This window comes from Augochlora pura, chromosome 10 (genome assembly GCF_028453695.1).
Source record: "Augochlora pura isolate Apur16 chromosome 10, APUR_v2.2.1, whole genome shotgun sequence".
Classification (NCBI taxonomy): domain Eukaryota; kingdom Metazoa; phylum Arthropoda; class Insecta; order Hymenoptera; family Halictidae; genus Augochlora; species Augochlora pura.
In genome coordinates, this window is record NC_135781.1 from 22733834 (window position 1) to 22759324 (window position 25491).

Below are 25491 nucleotides of genomic sequence, written 5' to 3' on the forward strand. Positions count from 1 at the left end.
ATCGCTGCAGGGTGGACTCGGATTTGTGATGACGGCCACGTTCCAGGTTCGAGGATTCGGTGCACCGTGCATCATGGTGTCGACACGTATTTCAAGGGGATAGACGGAACAAGCCGGGTACCGTTTGGGCGTGGGACCTCATCGAGGTTCGTGGCGGGGTCGTTAATTATGGAACGCTATGGGTTACGTTTCAATGGATGATTGATGAACGCGCGGCGATCCTCATCTAACCTCCTCCGGAAGAGCAAGGGAAAGAGACAGAAGGTGGCTGAAAAGAACGAACGAACCGACGAACGAACGTACGAACGGAACAGAGGGATGGAGAGAAAGAGGATCCAGCCGGAGGTACCACTCTGGAAACAGGTTTCTGATTGTTCAGAGAAGCATCTTCTCCTCCGTTTCTCCGCTCCCGGAACACGATCGCGAAGAGCTGACTACTCTTAGAGGATTACTACTTACATTAGGCTGCTCACCTTGCGCTGTTCCTTGTCAATTTGACGAAGCGTTACTGTTCCGTTGATTTACAGTAATCGTGCGGCTGTATCGACACCGAAATCCTTTCCTAGTTTCGTTCCCGCCGGCGAATGTCGTTAGACACCGCTCGCCCATACGTTTCACCCGGTGAAAAGCTTTTGCGAACCCGGGCTCTTGTTAGCGGACCGCGGCACTTTATGCTGAACGGCGAACTGTTCGTGGACGCGGAATCGAAGAAGCTGCTCGGGAAGCATTGTTGTGCGACTCGAAAGCGCGACGCGACGCGGCGTCTAATGTGTTCGAACACGAGAAAACGTGTTCAATCGCCGCTCAATTCATCGGGAAAAATTACGTGGAATATCGAGGAGTTTATGCACGCGCGAATCGACGCTCTGATAATGATGATGGGCACGGGAGTGATGGTCGCGATGATGATAATGACGACCACGATGATGATGATGATGATCGTTATAACAGAGGTGGTGTTTGCGACCAGCGCTAATAGACGTTGAATCGCTTTAGCTCGTCGTTCTCGCGAATGTTATTTTAATCACCAATCGCATACATATGTAAAGAACGATTCTGAGTTGGGAGCATTTTTTAAAAGTTCTTTCGTCAAACGATTTTCCTAACTCACATAGGAAATAAGAATAATAGCATGGGAAGGTACAATGAAGTATGGTCAATAGGTATGATCACTGATGAAGGTATTCTGATTGGAGGTGATCATGATGATCAGTGACCGCTTAAAGACGCGTATTATTTATTCTAACAGGACGATTAAGGAAGACATTATCTCTTTGATGAATAAAACTTTGAGACAAGTTGAAAAAATCTTTTTTAAGCATCTTATCGTAATGTCGCAACTTAAGATAGTCATCTTAACTATTTAGAAACGTTTATTATTTATTTCAAATGATCGATCTAATATACTGTTATCTTGTTTATAAAACTCTGCAATCACTGGCCAAGATATTGTGATTGGAGATGAGCACAGTGGTCAATAACAATGCAGAGACGTCGACCAATTACTGTGCGAAAACAATGGATTCCAACGTATATGTACGAGCGATCACTTCTCTGGCTATATTGGTCGCTGATATCAATGTCATCAACGCGACGCGATCATAATGACTACTCAGACACGATTACTAGCCGCACCACTGCATGATCTTTTCAGAACGCCTCAACCATTGACCAAATAAAACTCCGCGAACCATCCGGAACAGTCCCTCTGAATCTGTAGAGTCACCGACTGCAATATCCCGATCGGAGATGGCGATACCGATCAGTGACCGCTTCAATCACTAGTTCCAATCGAGGAGTACATTTCCGCTACACGATTGCTGCGCAGCTTTTTGCCCCCTCGGCTAATGCACCGCGTCGACGATCGAAAAAAGTAGTCCAACATTAATTTTCATGGTTGTAAACAATCTCTCAGGCGGGATAATCGAGCCCGATCATCGATTCGTCGGCAGGCAGTACGCGGCGAACAAGGTTTCCGCTCCTAGCCGGACTGGTCTACCGTCCCCTGAACCATGAAGACTTCCGCGTGCGGTCTCAAGGTCGCGTGCTCGCGCGAACACATACTTACACGCGAGCGTTCGTCCTCCCGACACGTTGCTGACGCGCGAGGCTGTAGGCAGCACGTAAAACGCAGATGAGCCGGTAGCACCTTCGGAGGAGTTCTCCGGGTATCCTTTACGACGACGGATCACGCGAGCCTCCTCCGATACCGAAAGCTGCCCAGTCTGTCCGACGGTAAGGAATACCGGTATTACAGGTGTTGCCGGCGGTCATTAGCAGCCTCATACTTTTCCGTTCGCCGCGGATCGTCCGCGATCTCGTTGAGATTCGAGGAGGGGACGCCTTCAACGCGGCTTATCCACGCGAGATCCCGGCGAAAACGAACCCGACGAGAGCATTCCGTCGCAATTAATTGCCGCGGACGGTACCGAGCGAGTTCTATAACTTTTTCTGATCACCCCGCGGACTGTTCCCAGGTTCGTAATCACGGCGCGCAACGGTTACGCGAAGATATCGCCTCGGGACACACCGGTGTCGTCTTCCACCAGTTTATCATCGTTGCCGGAATATTTCGGGTACCCCGGTCGCGTTACTCCGAAAAGCGAAATTAGCTCGGCTCAATTAGCCACGGCCTCGTCTTGGGTCCCGTCCTCGTCTTCGTCTTCGTCTTCGTCTTCGTATTCGTCGCCGCGGCCGCGACCGCTTATTATCTCAGCGTCGATTAATAAAACTCTCGACGGCTGTCACCGCCGGCTTTCCGCGGAAAGACCGTACACGTGTCGCTTGTTTGCGCCGCTGTCCGTTTACACGCGTTTTCAATTTGTCGCTACCGAAATACGGTCGCCTCATCACCGTGAACCTTCGAGGTCTTCTGCGTCTGCACGGCTCTCCCTGCTAGCCGGCCGAAACCCGATTTCGTCGGACCCGTTCCAAAGAAAAGCCGCCTGTCTAAGGCGAACGGCCTGTCCTCCTCGTGGCGAACGCGCAAGCTCTCGACGAAAACCGCTACGCAAGAACGATTCGGTTTAGTATGCGCATAAAGAAGACCACCGCCGTGGACTCATTAAACGCAAGAAAGTGCTTAGACGCCTGTAGACAAACGGAAAGCCTCATTTATAAATATATAATTATAGTGATTGAACACGGGAGATATCCGAGGCGTTGTTGGCACGTTTCAATTAACGGCCAGGTGTAAATCATTATTATTTACAGGTGACATGGAACTTCAGCTCGGTCGTAGAATGCTGGAACGCTTTAACTGTGCGTTGCTACATTGTAATTTCATATTTCAACCTGTCCTGTTTTGTGATAGGTCAACGTCCTATTCTGAAAGTAATGCGAATGTCTTTCAGGAATAGTGCTTAAAGATAGTCCTTATCAACTGACTTCTCGTGGTTATTGAAAAAATCAGTAGATGAGGTATTTAAGAGGAAATAGGTTTAAAGGTTTGGAGATCATTTATATATTATTTTCTCGAGAACATTTTCAATCATTAAAATTATTGGAGAACGAAATCGCTGTCTACAGAGTATATGTTTTAAAAGTTGCGGTTGGAGGGGTCGGAATTCAATTCCTGCAATTAAAAAATTATGCAAAAGTCTATCAAAAACAATATTGTATTGAATATTGAATTATAAAAGTTCTATAAATTTAATCTCATAATTTCTGTAAGGCCTGCATTTTTTGATCAATATGTCTAGTGTTAATAGACTGTGTAGTGTGTACGTGATCGAAGATGTGAAGAAATTGCAAATACAATGCGAGGTACAGTAAAGCAAGATGATTTTCTACGTGATCAAGAATTCCGAAAAATCCTGACGGAAAAGGAAGGGATAGAAAGAGAGAGATCGTGACATTCCAGTTACACGCTTTCATCGGCTGTTACGGCGCCTTTCAGCCACGAGACAGGTGGTAAAATAGCCGAGTAACAAGAGGGAAATACAATAGTATCCGCTATCGATTACACCCGATGGAGGTTCAAGAGCTCGATTTTCCCGAACGGGCAACGCACGATTTCACGGGCGTTAACTCGAATCGGAGCGAGCCGTCGATGGGCGCTCGATCGCGACAAGATAAATGACCGTGTGTCCGGCCGACCAGCAAACCGGCACTATTCTCCCAATTATGTGGGGTCTCCATCGACCCCAGTGTCCACCTGTCGCCGGGAACAGCGTGATTGATGGACCACACGCGAGCAGTACGTGTCCTGCTACCGTTCCGTCTTGATCCTCCCACCCCTCCGCTACCAAATCGTCCAAATTTCATGGCAGAGCAACTACTTTTTCATTATCTTCGAATTCAACGCGGAGCCGAGCGCATCTTCCGACAAGACACCGTCGGTCGAACGTGCGATCACGTGACCAATTACTAGATATCCAAGCACGACTTTAAAACTACATATAAGTGATTTCTTTTAACAATAAGAGCTATTGACAGCTTATTTAGAAATTCTACCATGTTTATTATAATATAAGCTCTAATTAAAAAATCTTTAAGATTATTTCCCATCAAAGAGTATAGAACAGTGGGAACAATTTTAAAATGAACATATAAAATCAATCAGAATGACCGCCATGATAGTTTTAGTGTTAACTATACTGTTTTAAAAAAAATTCTATTTCTACTTTGCATTTCAATTTTTTTTCCACTTTCATTCAATTTTTTATTCGAATTTTATGAGAATATATAAAATTTACATATACAGGATATCCCAAAATGGTAGCACTTCTAGGAAATTAGGGGTTCCTGAGGTTGTTTCGATTATCTTACGCCTTAGTGAAAGTGCAATTCGTTACTTCGTTTACGAGGTATTAACGAAAAACGCTGGCCAATCAGAGACGAGTTCGTCTGCTGCAACGTGTTCGAGCCAAATAGCGGACGAAGCACAGTTTTGCTCATTGGCTCGACCGTCGCACGCCATTTGATCTCGCTTCTCATTGGTCGCTGTTTTTCATTAATAACTCGTAAATGGAGCAGTGGATTACATTTTTACTAAGCAAAAAGTTACTTGAAATGATCTCATTTTCTATAAATGACCAAGTAATTTTAGGACGCAAAATGATAACTAAAAATTGTAACGCAAAGTATTTCTTGAATAATTTCATAGATAGATATTTAGATAAATATTTACTTGAAACAGTTCGAATAATATCCAACACTGGTACTATATAGTTATGTTACCTGCGCTTCCTCGTAGGTTTCTAAAGGGCAAATTCCCCTGATTTTGGCAAGCCTCGGCCAATCAAGTGTCCATATTACGGACGTTTACGCTGTTCGGCAGTACAGTTAGCGTTATCATGCTGTTAGGTTGTAAGGCGGTTAAGTAGCTGGTTGATGCACTCCGCAGTTAGCATCTGCGAGTCGTAAAAATCAACTTCCGTATTTTCTGGCCTTCCCTCCGTCCCTACTTCTCCACCGTTCCTGCCCCGATCCTCTATTTCTCCGAATTGTAGATGGGGGATAATTAAAGCCGGCCGCATTAATTGCGCCCATCGGCGTCGTCCGACGACATTAGGAGAGGTTCGGCCCGATAGCACCGCCGGTGCACGGTGCTTTACGACCGCGTTAAGAACGCGTTTTAATTGATAAGCAACTGTCACGCCAGCGAAACGAGAACCAACCGCGGAAATGCAAATCGGCCGTTCCCCCGAACGCAACCTGTGTATGTACGTACAAACTGTACATACAAGTTCTTCTTCTTAATTGTGTGGATAATCGTGGCGCGTCGTTGTTAAGCAGGTTGCACGATACATGCTGCAGGGCACGCGGGTCAGGTGCGTCGATTGCATATGCTGCCCGTATTTCTTTCCCTGGACGTCGATCTTTCAATTTCTCTTGAAACGTTTTGGAACCGCTTTTACATGTTAAGTGGCGAATATCACCCTAAATATAACTCCTTTAGTAATAACTGACAGAATTGATTACAGTGATTGCTGCTTTAACGATATGGCATTCTGAAAATCGTAATATAATATGATTTATATTATATGATCTATTATACATACAGTATACACCTGGAAAATGGTAATGAGATTTTTTAATTATTTACCATACTAGTTTATAAAATAATTACATTCGTATAGAGCTCGGTCACGTGTAATACTTTCAAACGTATACAACAATATAAACAGTAGCAATAATAAAATTAATATAACGTAGAAAACATACAATGACTCCAATAACAATTAGAACAATTTCATAAAATTAATATTGTAAAACTGCAACAATATATAATACAATACTGAATCACGAACAAAATACAAAACTGGATGATCCGGATAGTAGTAACTGACCAGAATGATTTTGATCGTACCTAACGAAAATAATAATATCTACATATATTTCATCTTCTAAACAGCACTATAAATAATTTTCCAAACCGATGTTTCCATGTCATTTGGCACGGTATTAAAACGAAAGACGCGAATACAGTAGGCATGTCACAGTGGGGGTCTTCATTGGCATCGAGACATCAATTTTTCATCCATTTTCCCCAGCATATGCCTGAATAAAATAACATAAATATTCGTGAACGTCTCGCCATTGATGCGAGCCACAGAGGATCGTCTTTGGGGTGGGGTGCAGGGCTAGGCATAATCCCGGGTAGTCATCGATACCCATTAACCCGTTTCCCCTATCGAAGAGGACCGTCCCGTTCACCGATTTCTGCGGAAGGTAGCAAGCGGGCTGTCGCGTGTATCCACCGGATAAAGAGGTGTGCATTTATCTCCGTAGGGGTGTCGGCTTGTAATCCACCCCATCGACGCGCCACCGACATTTATTGCATTGATATTAATCGATCAGGAAGGGGTCCGTGTATCGGTTCGGCCCCTCGCCCTTCTACTTTCTCGAGCACGGTCTCTGTCCAACCTGCCGCGCACCGCACACTTAGGCCAAATGCATCCAAAAGCGGAATTAAGTTCCCTTCCATAGATCTCTTCAAAAATTAAAAAAAGAACTATGGAGATGTTATTATTAACAGTATAATTTCTTTTCAATCTTATTTATTATTAATTCGACTACACGATGTCAAACCCCAAATTGACAGTGCTATACATAAAACTAAATTATTATTCATAAATGTTATTAAAAGATTAATTTGATTAAATGTGTCGTGCTGATAATAAAATGTAGTATTGTAAAGCCAAAAAGTTAGTTTTTAATCGATTGTTCATTTGTTGTTAAATTGTATATAAGTCTGTACAGACTAACGTATGATGCTAAACACAAAACATTTTCTAAGCAAATAGTTTTTCGCAATGTATGACTTAAATTATCGAGAATCGTATATTAAAAAATGTATGACACCATTTAAAAAAATAATGTCAAAATAATGTTTGTAAAAATAATGTAACTATAAAATAATATATATTTACATCAAATGGCTCCTAAAACCATGCGGACTTCGTTTGAAACATTTCGTAATATCATGAACTATTTCGAAGATATTTAATTACGTGAATTTATCACGAATCATCCTCTTGTATAATGTCTTACACTAGAATACATACGACTACATGAATGGTAACATAAAATTTTAGTCGGAAAATATTTCTTGCCGCTTTCGGGTGGCTGTTACCCCACTGTGCGTCGCGCCGGCGGAATGTTTGCGAACGGTATGCGTTGTTTGCGACGGTTTGACGGGCGCGTAAACGGGACCGGGCATTGTTTGATACAATGGCCGAGGCTTTAATGGATGTTTCTCGCAATAGGATGCCGCGAGGCGGGCAGGAAACGCGTTTTTTAATGCGCGATCCGCGCGGCGACGCGCGAGGATACTTGCGCGCTGCGAAATGTAATCGCGCGGACCCCCCCCCCCCCTCCCCCTCCCCCCACCCCGGATGAAATATTCATTTTCACGCTCGCCTCGGTAATCAATTCGAACGACCGTTCGACCAATCGAACGTTTTCATAAATTAAAAGCAGCTCGGGCGCGGTCCAGGCTCCCCTAACGAGCCGCCGCGCTCCGCCGTTCAATATTTTCGTACGGTTTTTTGGTCGGGCTCGTTACTCGAATGCGGAGCATTTATAGTGATACTGTAATATTAATTATCGTTATTGTTGTATTGTGCCGCCTGTGCTGCTGTGCAACGCGTGTGCACAGGAGCGAGAACAATGCGCCTGTTTTCCCGTCGTGGCTGCCTTGAGTAGCGAAGAGATGAAAAGACACTTATTTCACGGAAAGAATTAGATCATTTCGTTTCAACTTGGTACCACTTGAAAGGTTAGGTATCTTAGATTTAGTTTACAGTTAGCTATAAATCCACATGATGATATTAACGTGCTTCGCCATGTGTGCAATGTGTGCAAGAAAAAGCATATACGCAATATATACTAATAATTTATTTCAGAAAATGTTGGTATACATTGTGTATATGCATGTATTTTGTTTTATTTTTGGAATGCGTATTTTGTCCTTTCCTTAACGCTTTGCACTCAAGTGGTTATTCTGAGACAAACTAAAATTATTCTACTGCATTCCAATAATTTTTATACCAACAAAGTTTAGATTTAAAAAATTGTTAACAGTAAAACTGTTGGTATGAGTCGCAAGAATCAATTTCATATGTATAAAATACACTTTGTCAGATAAAATGGATATACTGTAAGCTAGGAAAATTATTTTAGATTTATAGTTAACATGGCATCGAGGGCAAAGGATTAAATTGGTGCAATTGAAAGGAGCATTGATATTTATGATGGGGACAATTTAGTCTAAAGGTTAAATTAATATCATTATTTTCGAAATTATTGTGTAACTGGATAGTGAAAATATATTAATCCTTCAACCAAAAAGTATTATGTAAACCAAATTTATTCATTTTTACATACCACCAAATTCAAGTTAGTTTTTATACGAAGAGAAATTACGTTCTAAAGATATTTATATTAAGTATATAAAAAAATATTTATCCTTTAATAAAAATTCAGTGATTTATTTCCTTAAAAATCATCTTCCAAAATAATTCTCCCAAAATTCCCTTCCACATTTTACGATTTTATTGATTTTCGCCGCGTATATGGCGACGTCTGATCGTTAAAGGTTAATAAATTTTGAAATTAATTATTTCTTACTCTATTGAACATTCTTTCTGTATTGTTTCAGTCAACACATCATCATATATTTTATATTTGTTTGTATATAGCATACTTGTCCTAAAAAGGTCGACATAAACATCCAGATGGATTTTTAAAACGAGGGTTCTTTAACGTTAAATAAATGTGTATTCATAATTATGGTGAACTTTGAAAGGGCAAGTAAGGGAAGTAACTTATAACTTAAGCAAGTAATTTATCAATAACTTACCCAATAATATAACGAAGATAACGAACAAGGTATTTTATCATTTTCCAAAAAATACTTAAGACGTAGTAAAAAAATTTAGTTACTAATAACAATAACACGGAAAAGGATTCTAAAAGATGCCAAAAATTAAACTTTCAGTATCTGCTGCATCTGCAGAAATTTTATAACAAAACGAAGACGCGATCGGATTGACTAGTTCTCCCACTTTCAGAATTTTTATAACATCCAATTAAGTTGTGATTAGAATGTTCAAACAGGAGTAGTGTTGAAATGTTATTAGAATGTTTATATGTAGGATGTCGCGAGCGCGGTGACTTGGTGGATGGCCGGGTGTTGCGCTCGGCGGAAAAAACAAAGGAAAGCGATCAGCGGTAACGCGGAGAGGATCGCCGAAGCGATCCTCAGTTGTGATCGGTCGTAGCTGCGGTGAATAGCTAATAATTGTATTTCGTTTTTGTATCTCTATATCTCTCACATTTTATTCTATTAATAAAGTTGTTTTTTTTCGTTATTAAGACATTGCGATATTGCGGGAGTCAATCACCTAAAACCCGATCCTACATATATTATCACTCTCTCGATTTTATGTAAATGTACCTTAACCGCTCACGGTATGCCATGTGGAACGATATATGCATGCATGAATGGTAGTCGTTTCTCTTTGTCTGTTAATAGAGTCGATCAGTGGCTATCCAGCGAGCGTGACGTTCGATTTACAGGAGCAATATACAATATTTATATTTACACTATAACACCAGTTATTTAATGAAGTTCGTATATCCTTTTCATACCGCCGCTCCCCTATTTTCAATCTTCGCGGTTGGAATATTTTCTTGTATCATCTAAGACGGACTCGGACACGGTCCGAGGGTTTGTAATCGTAAAAGCGTAAGCAGTCGAAGTTTGTATAACTTGACGTAATAACATATTTCGAGTCTTGAAGGCCATATATTCACTTTTATGGCCAATTAATCTTTTCAATGGGAAACTATTGCTGGGAAATGGCGGCGCGTCGTTTTCACAAGATGTTTCGAAACATAACGATGCAAGTCGCATGAGTCATCAGTATCAGCACAAAGCTTGAGCCATTAGTCCACAGGCTAAATTCGTTATTATAAAAGCGTAATGAACGACTTTTTCGAATTAATACTCTCGAGAAAATAATTATTTGAATGGAAGAAGGTCCGTCCATTAACGTCCGGTACCATGCATAGTAAATTATTGTAAAAAGTATTATGGTACATCATACAAATTGATGGAACGTGTAATGATTTCGTTGTGAAAAACAAATTCTATTCTATACAATATAGTTTATACTGTGTAGTATACAATAAAAATTGTATTTAATGCGGTATATGCGTTCATCAATTTTTCAAATGATATTTATCAAGATACTTTTCGTAGCCTATTAGGCTTTGTATGTATGGTTTGTAGTATAACAGCAGTGTATCTGATTTAAATAGCTAAAGATGATTAATTTGCTTCGATTCTGCGATTAAACAAGGAACGCAGATTGAATGAGAAAGATTGAAGCATTCTTTTGTCATGCCATAATTCAATTGCGGAGTCCTATGGAAAATAAAAATTGTATGCGTTAATTGAATGATTCAAAATGCATGTTCGTAGACATTTAATTCGTTTCTTAATCATTTTAATTAGACGAAGGTAACACGACAGTGTGTTTCAATTCTCCAAACACCATTATCGCAATGTATTTGATCTGCTAATTTTTATTATAAGTGCATAAAATCCTCAGTCTAGTCATAATTCATTTAAATTCCTTGAAATTCGACAGCCATGAGATTTGAACGCTCCGCCAGCTTGTCTTTTACACGGAGCTATTTTTCGAAACGGTTGTGGCAGCTGGAACACCCTGCAATTGTCGGGAGCGTTCCGAAGCGGAGAAAAATATGGCACAGGCGTTTACGACGACGTAACAAGGGGTGCTTAATTAATTAATCTGGCTGTTATGAGAGGCTGGTAGCCAAGTTGTCCAATATTTTAGCTTGTTTATGCCCCCGGAGCCGATACGGACAACGGGCACCAGCCGTTCCACGGCGGCGAGTGAAAAAATATGCTGTCGTAAGGTACCGGGCGAAACTAGCCTATTTTTAGGGCCCCGTAGGGATGGCGCTCAGCGTGGGGTGCGCTCTTTTTGGTCAGCGACACTAGATGCCGTCTAGGGGAAGTCCTCGGCGACAAAGACGACCGTAAAAGAAGACACCGGGCCATGGGTGCAGGAAGACGGCGCACCGGCAGGGAACAAAAAAGAAAGAAAGAAGATCGAACGACCAAATAAAGAGGAGAACATCGTCCTCGCCGGGTGTTGGATTACCCCCGGATCTACGGGCGTTGTTCTTTGAAAAGTGCAATCGAGGATCGCGGGACACGAAGGGTAACGGCCGCGAATTTTCGGAGAAACCGAGGCTGCGAAGGCTTCACGTGCTCCGTGCGCATCGTTCCGGCTCGAGGCGGCTCGACGACCGATAAAACCCTCGATTCGTCCAATTCTTCAGTTTCTGACAAACTCGATTGCTTTTGTCGGGTATAATATTAATTAGTAAATGTGTCGAACGAGTTTAACATTTTTATGTCTAACGCTTAAAAATTCTAAAAATTTTTTATGTCAATATTCAAAATTTTCTACGGCGTTTAATATCATCGAGGGTTCTGTGTAATCTTAAAACATTTCGGTGTTTCACTAAGCAATTTAATACTGCAGAAAATAAAAAATTGAGAAGTAGGGTACAGTTAGACAAGATTGTGGACAATGTAAAATATATCACTTTGCAATATTACGTAGATGAAGATCGAAACCTGCTGATTAGCCTATTCAATTACTTCGGTACCTTAATAAGCTCAATAATTTAGTACAAGAACAAATGCAAAATTTGACAATGGGATACATTTAGACAGTAGAGTAAACGATGTCAACTAGCTTCATTTTATTATGATATTAAATAACAAACATTATTTGAAAATAAAATTAATTAATATGGTTACTTAACTTCTTTTTAAGTAATATAAACCTCATAAAAATATAAAATTTAGCAGATTTCTTACAAAGAAATAGAGATGAGAGGCTGCTCAACATTTTCTTTAAAAATCTCAGTACTTAACTCGCTATTTCAACGTTGAGAAAAATGGAAGCAGAGTAACATCCGGTGACACAACCACGAAGTATGTTTAGTGCTAAACGCATACCAAGTACGGACCAAACCCTGCTTTGAGCAGTTCTAGACACCATAACGACATCAATTTGCTCGCAAAGTAGAATATCAAACACTGAGAATTTACTCTAGGATGCTCCCAACTTATATATTGCCAATAAAAACAAAAGTCTGCAAATGTCAGTATCGAAAGTTCTGCTAATTTTCTGGATAATTAGACTAAGGTAAAAGTGTTTCTTGAAAAGTCGAAACGTGAAAAGATGTGAATATCGCGGGTCGATAGAGGTCTGGAAAGCTGCAGGGCCGCTAGAGTTTCTGGTCACGAAGCAAGAGTGAAGCAGGATACAGAGATCGATCGGCAGGACACTCGGCAATATTCTCTCTGTGCCGATAATCTTCGCGCAATTTCGCGGGGCTGATAGCTCGGGGTGGCCGGAGGCGCATCGTCCTCGAATGATCCGGCGTGGCGCAGGAATCGGAGAACGGTTAAGAAGCGCTCTCTCGGAGAGTCGTGGCTCGATGACCACCCCGTCATTTGCATATTCATATCCTATCGGCGGATCTCGATCAGCGATGCCGATAAAACAGTTTAAGCGCTAATACCGGCTTTCCGACGCCCGGTGCCCGACCGTTCTCGCCGAGATAATCTTCGGTCGTTCCGATTTTTAATCGGCTCCGAAAAGTTTCGAGAAGTCGCCAGAGAAAACTAGCAACCTTTCTCGATCGGACCCTCGTATTCGCCTCGAGAGAAAACCCTCGATCGTATCCGGCGGAATTATCGTGTAGCTGTTAATGCTAGTATCTTTGCCCTGATGACATAACCCGAAGAGTCTCGTAACTGTTACAAGGTATAGCAGTTATGACCTATATCGGTTTCGGTTTCGAGTCCTTAGAACAGATATTATGTTGCTTCCATAATTGTTACTTTTCGACTAACAGTAAATAAGTAACTGAGTAATATAAGGTATTAAAAGCTGCGATTATATTTTCGACTTCAATATAGAAACCATACTTTTAACCCTTTCCGCTCAAGTGGTGACTCAGAGGCACCGTTAAAATTGTTCTACCACGTCCAAAATCATTTTCATATTAATAAAGTAGAGATTTATAGAATTATTGAAAGTAAAACTGTTGGTTTGAATCGCAAGAATCGAATTGATATGCATAGAATGTATAATACTTTGAAAATGGAAGTAACCAAATGGAAATAAAATGGAAATACTATGAGCAAGAAGATTTATTTCATTTCAGGTTAAAATGCCTTCGACTGGAAAGGGTTGCTAATTAGAGAGAATGTAGTGTTTAGATTACATACAATAGAACTATAAGTAGAAACTCAGCACCGACAAGTAACAATTATCTCACTAAAAATTATCAATATTGTATCGGCTCTCGAGAAGCAAATATTATATTTATCGAATAAGACACGTTAAATTTTGTTATTAAAAAATAAACAAAATAAAACAATAAGTTTGTTATTATTATTAAGCATCGATATGGGTCCAAAAACAATTCTTCAAACAGTAATACAAAACACATTTGATTATATCAGCGTATGGCCCATTCTACACGCTATAGAAGAAACAGTTTCCGAGTAATTTTTAGGCGATACATCTTATTGAACCACCCTGTATATCAATAAAATAAGAGCTGATCTGTGAATATTGAACGCATGTCACTATCTACTGTCTTGCTACTGAGTTAATTTTTTTTATGTACGTGAAATATGTACATTCATTCTATCATTAAGACAGACTAAAGAATTTCGATATTAAAATTAAAATTCAGAGCAAAAGCCAGTGTTTAATAATCGCAAACCAATACCAATTAACATAGTCGGGTATCCGAGAATCTCATAAGATACCCGAGTCCTCGGGTAAGCCGCAGCTGCATTATAGTTATCTGTGTTCTGTTCTCAACGATTCCTTGCTGCAGAGCAGCGAGATTTTGTAGAAGTTCGACGGGAGCAGGGACAGAAGACATTGGATCTCTCTCTCTCTCTCTCTCTTTCTCTCCCTCGAACAGTTATAAAAATAGCCGGGCACCTTCCGCGTTCGTTACGTCAGCTAAAACCGTGTTCCCGCCACCTCGTAGTCAACCGACAATTTTTCTGTAAGCAAACATTATTTTAACCCCCGGCTTATGATACTTCAGCGCAGCGTTCACTCGCACGTGGATAAACAGTGGAACAAACCAACGGCCGGTCGGCTGCAGGACGACCATGAGGTGGCTTTCCTTGAACCTTCGGACTTAGGCTTCAGACCGGCAGCCGTACTCCAAAAGAGCTTGTTCAAATTTCTTGGCGGTCGAAATCCAAGTTTTTAGAAGATAGTTGATCGTGTCGCGAGTTATACGACTTATACCTGGGAAAACCTGTCGACATTATAATTAAGAATTTTTTAGTGCTCGATGATATTTAATATCCATTTGTGACCAAGTAAGATAATCAAGTTACACAGTAATGTCATTCATCTGCGAGTATTTATTAATTATACCGTTGACTATGAACCGAATCTTTATACAAAATAAAAATGATTCGCACTAATTATAATACCTAGGAGCTATATAGATATCAATTTTATCTCTTAAATAATTTAAAAATAATACAACAGTATTTTAAAATTTTCTAAATGTCTTTACTATTTCAGTTCTAATCATTCTGGTAATAAATGCATAAAATCCGTAGTCTAATAGAAATCAATTAATTTAACAGCAATTACTTACTTACCATTGGAGTCACAAACTGCATACACAGAACGCCGTCTGCAAGTTGTCCCACCGTTCAGAATTTTGTTTATTGTATCCTCCACGACATTCGAATGGAGACGTTTAGCCGGAGGGATCAATTCGCTGGGAGCAGGAATTTTATGGAAAGAACATTCGCCCCGAGCGCCCCCCCCCCCCCCCCCCGGCACCCCCGTCTCGCTGCTCTTCGTTTATCGTCTCGATAAGACTGTCCCCGGGAAGATAGCGTCTACCAGAACAAGGAGCATTCCGGTCCTCGAAGAAGGAGCCTCCTCCTTCGTATCCATTTCAAAGGACAATGATCCGGCACTGTCTTTGTGCGATCCGCAATGGAGTGGTCGGATTGCCGTTGATTACTGGCAAGCAGCGTGGGTGAAAAACAATGACAAGGGAGGGAGAGAGAGCGAGAGAGAGAGAGCTTGAGACGCGCCGCTATCAATCACGGGGAGGATGAAAGCCACACGGGCCGCTCCGTGTCACGCCATTCATTGTGAAACGCCAGCCGAAATTCGAGCACGGATTGTCCGAAATTTTGAAAGTTTAATCGAACAGCCAGCGAACGCGTTTATTCGATGCCTGTGCAGCGCACTATAATCTACGATGCGCACGGCTCCCCGTTAATTATCATTTTCGCAAGCATAATTTACGAAATAGAGTTCTCATTGAAAGATACTTCATACTCATCGTTACGAATTTTTTCGAATTTTCTCTCGTTTTTTTTTCAGCGGTTTGAGCGTAATAATTCGTTCCTCAGTTGTGTTTGCGGAAATAAAAATCTGAATATGAACCGTGCGTTATTGCAATGATTTCTATTGAATAATCAAAGGATCGAATTAATTAACTATTTGAGAAAACAGAGCTTTTTCCGACCATTGTCAAAATCTATTTGGAAAACTTAATCTTAATTTGTCGATGCAAGAAACTTTCTATCATTTAGACGATTGCATCGTAAACTCTATTGAAGATTAAACTACGTTAAAATAAGAAAAGAATAAAGAGACACGGTTACACGATTAAATTTCTGGCAAAGATACGGAATTGTGTGAACGCCGCCTCCGGTTATGACACGGTTTTTGTAAAACGACCGAATTTGTCAAAAAAACTGTGTCGTGTGAACGAGCTGTTATTGTTGAATGACCACAGGTTCGAGAAACAAGATCTAGCCTTTGTCTTTTCACCGAAAGAATTTCCTAGACCGGAAGACGACGTCGTTTTTGCAGACCGGTGGCTACCTTTTTTATGAAATCTCATCAGCACCTAGTTACCGAGGAATCTAATACCAGCTACTAGATTTTCATGAGGTCGCGTCTGGATAGTGTTCACACAATACGTGTATCCGAATATTATTTTACCAGAACATGGGGGACGAGGGGGGACGAATTAGATGTCCTGGGGCGACCGGCGGATGGTTTCCAGTTTCATATGGACCCCGACAGATTGATGTTATTAACAAAACGGTGTGTCAGTGTTTTAGATTGCACGGTGGCTCGTATTCGAGCTTCCGGAAAAGTAACAAGATTTGTGACGTATAAATTAATTAGCGCCGGAGAAATCTCGTCACGATTGGAAAAGCTAGAGCCGTTTTAAAAAAGCAAATATTAACAGAATCTGCTGTCATAATTTTGAAATTGTACAAAAGTTGGCTGTTAAGATCGCAAACGAGTAACAAAATTTAAAAAATGTAATTCGTAAAAAACTAATTCGTATCTATTATTGTAATCGCAACCAAAATTATCTTGAACTGATAAAAAAGACTATACAATGAATCGATCATGGGAAATGAACATTCTTAATATTTTTCTTAGATGCAGAAGTTGATTTTCAAGCTGGTAGAAAAGTGAAAAGATTTTGTAATGTAACTGATAAAATGCTGATTCGCATAAATTAATTATAACCGAAGCAATTTTGTTTCATTAGAAAACACTAAGCAATAAATCGATTACGGGAGACGAAGGTTGATAGGAATTTCTTTTAGAACCACAATGGTTGATTTGTATGCATGCGAGAGAGTAACAAAATTAATAGAAAGTAATTGGTAAAATGCTAATTCGTATCCATTAATTACAGCCGAAGAAATCTGAAATGGATAGAAAAGATAATAGGATGAGTCGATCGCGAGAGGCGAACGTACTTAAGACTTCTCTCAAATAAAATGGTCGATTTCTATGCTCGAGGCATAGAAACACAATTTGCAAAATATAATTGATAAAATGTTCATTCATGTCCATTAGTTACAGCCGAAGGAGCCTCTTTTCTCCACGATAGAAAAAAAGTTACACAATGAGTCGTTCCAGGCTGACGTGATTTAATATTCTTTTAATTGTCCTCCCCGTTTAACGGCTACCTCATTTGCATCTGAATAGATCCTGATCGACGATCATTAAGAGAAGCTACAGCTGGAAGTCGCTCAGAGTGAAAGATAACGGAAACGAGATACGAGAGTAGCAATGTGATCGAGAACGATTTATACGGGCTCGCGGCTCCTGATCGCTCGATAATCCTCCGTGGATCGAAGCACCTTTTTATGATCGAAGCTATTTCAACAGTGGATCCAAACAACCACATAAAAAAATTATCGAGTAAACATTCTCAGATGGAAAAGTATTTACACCAACCACTAGAAATGATTAACATGTGTTGCTTTGTAAGAATGTCAAGATTGAATTTATTTATACATCAGACTTTTATTTAAATATATTTTATATTTGACGATTTTTAATATGGATAGTAATTATAACGTTCTGAGAAAAATAGATTATAAGACTTAAATAATGGGGAAAGAGAACAATGTCGTTGTGACAAAATTGTAAAAAATAAAGATGGTCAATCGAAATATTTATTACTAGTACTAATATTTGTATTAGTTACTTCTCTGTTGTTTATCGCTTTTAAATATATAATAGGTTTTACAATTTAGCTCCTTTCCAAACCTGGCCATATCTTTTAGCAACATTCAATCAATGTTAATTGTAGGAACTTTACAGTAAAGCTTTAATATTATATTTAAAATATGCACAAATATTATACAAAAGTTTCTGCGTAAAATTTGTATAGAAGCCTGTTGAGTCAAACATATTATATTATAATGTAAATCGTACGGAGCTAGAATGAATCTAATCATGCTATTATTACAAAACAGTGCTTCGGTCTTGTTTATCATGTTGACGCCGGCGGCGATATTCACGATTTTCTCTGAGTCGACGCCCGAAATTAAAAAAAATTAAATAATTATGTTACGTTTATAATATTGAATTTTTACGTTTTTACTATTGAATATCTGTTTATAATGTTCCGTTAAAATAACATGAGCCTATTCTGTAGTATCTATTTTGTGAAATGCAGACAAAATAAAGAAATGTACGCAGCCCACGGGTCTGACAAGCATGACCCACCGATGGGTCAAGCCGTCGTCAACGTGTTAAAGTAGGTGTCAGTGTTCGTTGTATCTATCCTCGTATTCTCGAATAAATACGATCCATTGCAAGCGATCCGACGAATTGTGAAGAAGAAATTTCCATAATTCTGAAGTAGGTTCGGCGGATATACGATTTCACAGCCGAGGGTTCTCGTGCTCGTTTCTTTCCCCGGAACGGGCACCCACGTCGCATTTAAATGACAACTTATGTCGGTCAACAGAGCCGCAGAGTCCACTTAGCGGTTCCACACGAACGGGCCCCGAAATGAAAGGGCCTCGACACTGACCAACCGTCCCCCCCTCCTTTGTGACCATTTACTCTCGTAACGTTGCTCGTGGCAGCGTCCTCCACGCATCACCTCCTTTCCACAATGAACCACCTCATGCTTTCTTCCCGAAAGGAAGTTCGCCGTCCATTGTCGTTGCTATCTATCAAAGCCTTCTTTCCGTGTCGTATTATATTATACATCCACCGCAGAAAAAGCACAAAAGAACGCGAACCACGTCTATATCGGAAGGTAATTCGTTTGCAATCAACACTCTGTTCTCCTTTCTTCTTCCTTTTACTTGTGAGATCACCTAGTCCAATATTTCTGGGACACCGCGTACAGGTGAGAAAGATATCTAATTCTGCTGTTGGACTACAAAGATACATTTACGGCGAAAATGAATACACGAAGCTTAAAACAAAAAACACATAATTCAAGAATATCGAAACAATCAAATTATCATGTTTTAATGTAGACAGCAATTCATTCTGTATGAATATCAGTGATCTATTTATCACACATAATTTGCAATATTTTTATGGGGTGAGTTACCTGTTGGTTTCTTTTTAACAGTAATATAAGAAGAACTATTAATTTTTCATAGTTTTCTGCTTTATTAAAAAGATGAGCAATGAAAAATAATGTCAAAGGTGCAACATGTTGCACTAGCTGTTAAAATCTCGACCTTCTGCGCTCTATTATTAAGGATCGTATATTATTCTAACTATTGTTCTAACTTATATATTATTATAACAGTCCAAAAGAATTCAGTAACTTACTAGTATAAAATATCCGTTGAACTATTCGTAAAATAGAGTCACAAACAGTCGAAAATGTACTGTAAAATTGGATCGACAGTGTAAACTACCTTTCATAATTAAATCTTTCTAATGAGTCAACAGATTTTGAAAAATATTTCTTTTTATAACAATTTAGAAAAGAAATTATGTTGTAAAAAGTATGAAAATTTGTTGTAATAATAAGAAAGTATATCATAATATCTATATATATCATAATATCTAAATAATATATCATAATACTGGTCCAACCATTTTCGAAAAATTGCCAGCGTGCTAATAGTTAAGTTGCAACCGTGGTTTTTGCGGTTCGCGTGCACAGTGGCGAATAAAACGCGGAGATGACCTCCGAAGGGTCCGAGAACCGGCATTAGAGGTGGCATAAACTCGGCGTGGACGATTTACGAGGCAGGCTCTGGTTCCACGGCCGCGTGTACGTCGGAGTACAGTTATTTCCATCGGCGCTTTTGTTTCTCGTCCGGCCCGCTGCATCTTCATCTTCGGGAAACGGAGCCTGCCAGCGCAGCGCAGCGAACCGAACCGAACCGAACCGAACCGAACAAGCCCCCGTGTATTTTAATTGTTTACCGTGCAGACGCCGCTTCTGTTGCCGTTGTTCTTGCGGCCGGTTTCGCCGCTTCGTACGATTCCGCGAGGATGCGTTTCGGTGCCCTAGAATTAGCCCGGCCCCGGCGTGGGGGCCAGCGAAAGATTGCAGGGTTGAAAAGTCGGCGGGCAACGGCGGAAAGAAACGAAGAAGAAGAATGACCACGGGATGCTAAGTGTGGGAATGCCCGGGCCGTGCCACATGGCGCGAGAGAAGTAGGGTGGATGTCCCAATTTTCGTGCTCCCGGATTAAAAACGTATAAAAACGGGAAAGCGGTGTGCCGAACTAAGACGATTAGGTTGAGGCAACTACCTTGGAAGAAGATGTACATTCTGTAAAGAAAAGTATTGGAGTTTCTAATTCTAAATATAAAATATATTTAGGTTATATATTTATATTTTTTTTTATATAAAATAATTTGTTGTTCTTAAGTAGACACCACTGTACTCAGTTCGATCGTGATTTATCAACCATTGTGTTAATAACAACTGCCCAGCAAGTGTGTTATGAGATTTTTATAATAGAAAAAGTTATCGAGCAAAGAACTTCTCTTACTTTTTGCATTTATAACGAAATCTCTTGTATTATAATAATTTCCAGTATTAAAATAATTTATTGGTCATGCAACATGGATTTATAAGTACGATATACAGATATGTTAAGAACCTTTTGAATATCGCTTCGTAAACGAACGAAAACACAAAAACTGTGATAAAAGAAGGACCATTTTCTTTAACCCACTATTTTCTTCATTTAACGCGGCGTCGAAGTGCCTTACGAACGAACTTATTATAAGCGTCGAGTATATTTGTCAATTTCGCTTTCTAAAAGCTATTTCTGGCTTTGTAAAAGGTTAAAAACGAAGATTATAAATTGACGCGACTCTGAAATAGCGCAAAGCGTTCTTTTTGCAACAGGAACGGTATTTCAAGCTATAAATAGGATTGATGAATTGCAACCTGAAGCTGTTTCAGTAATCTTATTTCAAATCCAGGTTTCTGTTGCATCGGGTTCGCATTTAAAATTGTTTAACTGACATTTCCATGTGTCAACAGTTTCAGGATTCGTACAAATTATAAATGGATCAAGAGAACCGAAGTCGTATAGATAACTGTATTAATCATTTCAGTGGAAATCTACTTTTCTAGAATGTTCAGGTTGCGATCGCAACAAAGTGACGTTTCCGGTTTCAAAACGAGTATTTCTACGTTTCAAAGTTGCTAAGATCTAAGAGCGCGAAAAATTCAGACCAACTGCACTCGTACAGAAAGGCGAAAGAAATGCAAGAAAATGTGGTCATTGTGATCTCGATGTTTTAATCATTTCATAAATCTGCGTGCCGTGATATCGATCGACAAATATTAGTTATGTTCGAATGGAATGTAGAACAAGAAAACTGGTCCATGTAAGCTACAAGCTGTTTTATTGCTGAAGCAGATCTAACATTCTACGCCTATGTATGTAATATATCGATAGCTACATGGTATGATAAGGGTTTTAATAAAACAAAATTTTGTACATTGAGCATTCATCGTGCAACAAACCTTTGGATTGTAACGAATCAGACTCGTAATCAAGGTTTCACACATAATTTAATGTTATTTATTTTTTCAAAGTCGAAACAAAATTTGTTTATTTTATTGTCAAAATCTGAGTGACAGTAGGTAGATTTGCACTATGATTTCTTGCATAGTTGCGATGATTAGCTCTTCTTCGTCTTTAATCATATTCTTGATGAAAGCAGATCATTTTTAATGATAATTAACTACAAACATTCGGTGAACTATCTTTACATCATGTACATAATACATACACGTTGTACCGATTATTTACCATTCCAACTTAAATTATACGAACTAAATTTTAGTATTATTTAGACAGTTAGATAGTATATTCTGAACTGAATGCTCTTATGTGAATGTTAATTCTTATTAAATGATTGAAAAATCATGACCAATCTCAACACGCTTGCGATGGTCAGAACCGGTTTGAGCATCTTCTACATTGAATATAAGTTAATTAATATCTTGGTAAGTATTGAATTTCGGACTCATACTATTTTATTGTTGAATATTTAGCTTTATATATTCTTTCCACTGGTTAAGTCAAATTTATACATTATGATTAAGAAATTGAAAGGAACCTTCGAATCTGGATGAAAAATAAATTGATTATAACAGCGTATGCACTATTGTATACCCTAAAACATTTGTCTGAAGCATTTTTCTATAGAAGAAACGGCTTTCGAGTAGTTCAGGTGATTATTACAACCATATGTTGGTTGAAATCTTGATTTGTAGAAATCTGTTAAAAAGGTATAATGAAAGGTAGATATCTCTCAAAGATATAATTGTTGGATGCATCTTCTGCGATACAACGTATTCAATACAATTACGTAAATTATCATTTTTATACCTTTTCATCAACATCTTTCACATCGAGACTATAACGTCTGTCACGCGGCCAGTATGAAATAGTAAAAAAACAGAAACCAGTTGCACAAAATCATTAAAGTGAGATATCCACTATACATGTAGCATTGCACAGGAACATAATCGAGTATCAATTTAGGGAATAATAAATAATAAAAGTCGAAATGATGATTGCCACAATTGTCCTCACTTTTGATCAAATAATCGCTCTATTTAGCTCGAAGATTTAAGAATGCTATTCCTATACTTGACAAATCTTAGAAGCCGTTTGACATGTCAAGGGTAAGAACTCTTCAGACTCCGAAAAAGAGCCACTTTTTAGAGAAACATGAAAAACGAAGACCATGCGGAATAGAGGATAACTGTACCGCGTAAAGAAGATACGAGGATGGACACGCGTCGCCAAAAGGAGGACGCATCGAGAGAAAAGCTTCGCCGTTCGGTCAAAGGAAGACGTGTTCGATAATTCATGTGGCGGGCAGGGTGATTTGCAGTTCCGGAAGCTGGCGGGTGCATCGGCGCAGGTTCGTGTCGAGGTTTCGGTGCCGTGTAAATCGAACGAAGAAAAACAGGGTTTCTGGCCCCGGGAGAGCCGTGAGATACACCGGCGCCGCGTCCGCTCTCTCGGTCGTTTGCGTAACGCGAAATTGCCACCGGGAATGACCACGCACGGTTATTATTGAAATTTCTCGCGGTCACACAGACATGACCTAGTTCCGGCCTTGCCGGGGCGGGTGCCCGGCCGGCCCATGAATGGCCCCCAGCCTGTCATCTTCGGCGCATCGGCGCAAGTGACGATTTCACCTCGGCCGGGACTGTTACGAAAAGGTTGCGGTGGATCTTCGCGTGACGAGCGGCGGTTGTCGACGTCAAGATTTGTATGTTTTGATTTATGAAACATGCGAGGACTATTGAATCGTCGTCCCGCAGCTTTTCCCTTTCGCCAGGCCTTTCGGCAGTTCTCGCGGAACGTTATTGCGTGACAAATTGGCCCCGTAAAAGGCGTGTCGTACACACTTTCTTCGTGATTGCCGGCACTTATCGGCACCGCGAGGAAACCATAATTCCTGTAAAATTCGTTCTCGATTCCGATCCGCTTTCCAGCTCTTCGTTCTGGAATTTTATCATTGCCGCCGCCACGGGACGCGTACGAAAAGTGGGTCTGCACTTCGATAACTAGGTATGTATCGCCGTGAACGCGAAGCCGTCCGTTTACAGGGAACCGTGACGCTTTATTTCGAACACGATATGAAAGGAAGCTAGAAAACCGTTCTACTTTACACTATCCGCAGTGATCAAGAATGAGCATTCTTGCAACAGAAATCGAATTTATCTGATTCTATGTTTAGATGAATTTTTGTTAGAGACATCTTGTTAGAGTTTCAGAACCCAAAAGTATTACTATTTTTACATTATTATATAGCGAGGAATACTAATTCAAAGACGAAATAATACAAACGAATTTTGTCTAAACACTTTCACATAAATACTTAAAATGTTTATATTATACAAATATTTCATTTCTTAAATGTATGGATGCTTTTAATAAAAGTGTTTTCAATTTAAAATTATGACTTTTAAAAAAGACGAATCTCATATTAGGCACTTCTGCCCGTGCATCTCGTATTCCGTTCGATTCTGAGGATCACCGTCGACCCGTTCCCAAGATGGAAAAATGAAATAATTTAAATGTATGGTTATTAAGGGCACTGGTTTCTCGGCAGTTGCATAATTCGCACGCATAACTAGACGCAACGGTTTTGCGATGAACGCCGTGGAACGTGACGGAGCACCGAGAAAGGAAAATCGTCCGGTCGGCTAGACAAATTACATTCTCTTAACAAGACATTGGCATTAATTGACTCCTCCATTTTGCTTATTGCAGCGTAATTCCTGCAATCATAATTCTCACTTGACTCGCGCTCGCGGCAATCGCGAAACCGACGTTTCAATTAATTTATAGATTACGAAAGAATCCGGCGTCGAGGCACCGCGTGTGTTTCGCACTTTCTGTTGGTCCCAATTACTGTAATTGCAAGGGACAGTCCGGAGGTACACTTATTACCGAACCAGCGGCGGATCTAATATCCCGATGTTTCTGCCAGCGACTGCGAAAGGCTGTCTCGAACGTCTCGGTGTTCGTGTTCGTGTTCCGAGCAAAACGTGCGTATTTTTTCCGAATGATTTCCATCTCAATACAATATAATCATTTCTATTCGATGAATAATTAACGGTTCTATTCAGAAAGGAATTCTGAAACTTGATGTTGCGTAGCTATTCAGATAATTATTCACACTTCACCTGTGGGAAATGGCCTTTTATTAGCAATTGGAATGACTGTGCTATATTTAACATTATGCTCAATATGATGATCAAGATAACCGGTCTCGTGATTTTCTATTTTAAAATTGTCGAAATTATAGAGGCTCCTTTCATAGGAAATGATTGATTTCTTAGTTCATGCGTTACAATGAAAGCGGTGAAACGACTGCATATTTCCGTCTTGTCATTCCCTTAAATGCGGAGTTTATGCGCTTATGGGGAAATGGGAAAGCGAGATACAGAACAGTGAAGGCGTCGGGAGATCGTAAAAGTCTCGTTACTCAATTTTCAATTTATTGAAACTGTGACAAGGAAAGCGTGTCTTTATTTAATTCGTCTTAGATATAATGTAGTTTGTATATTTTTTTTATGAAAGATTAGTTGTATGAAAGTATCGCATGCCAGTCACTTTTAGGTTTCGTATTA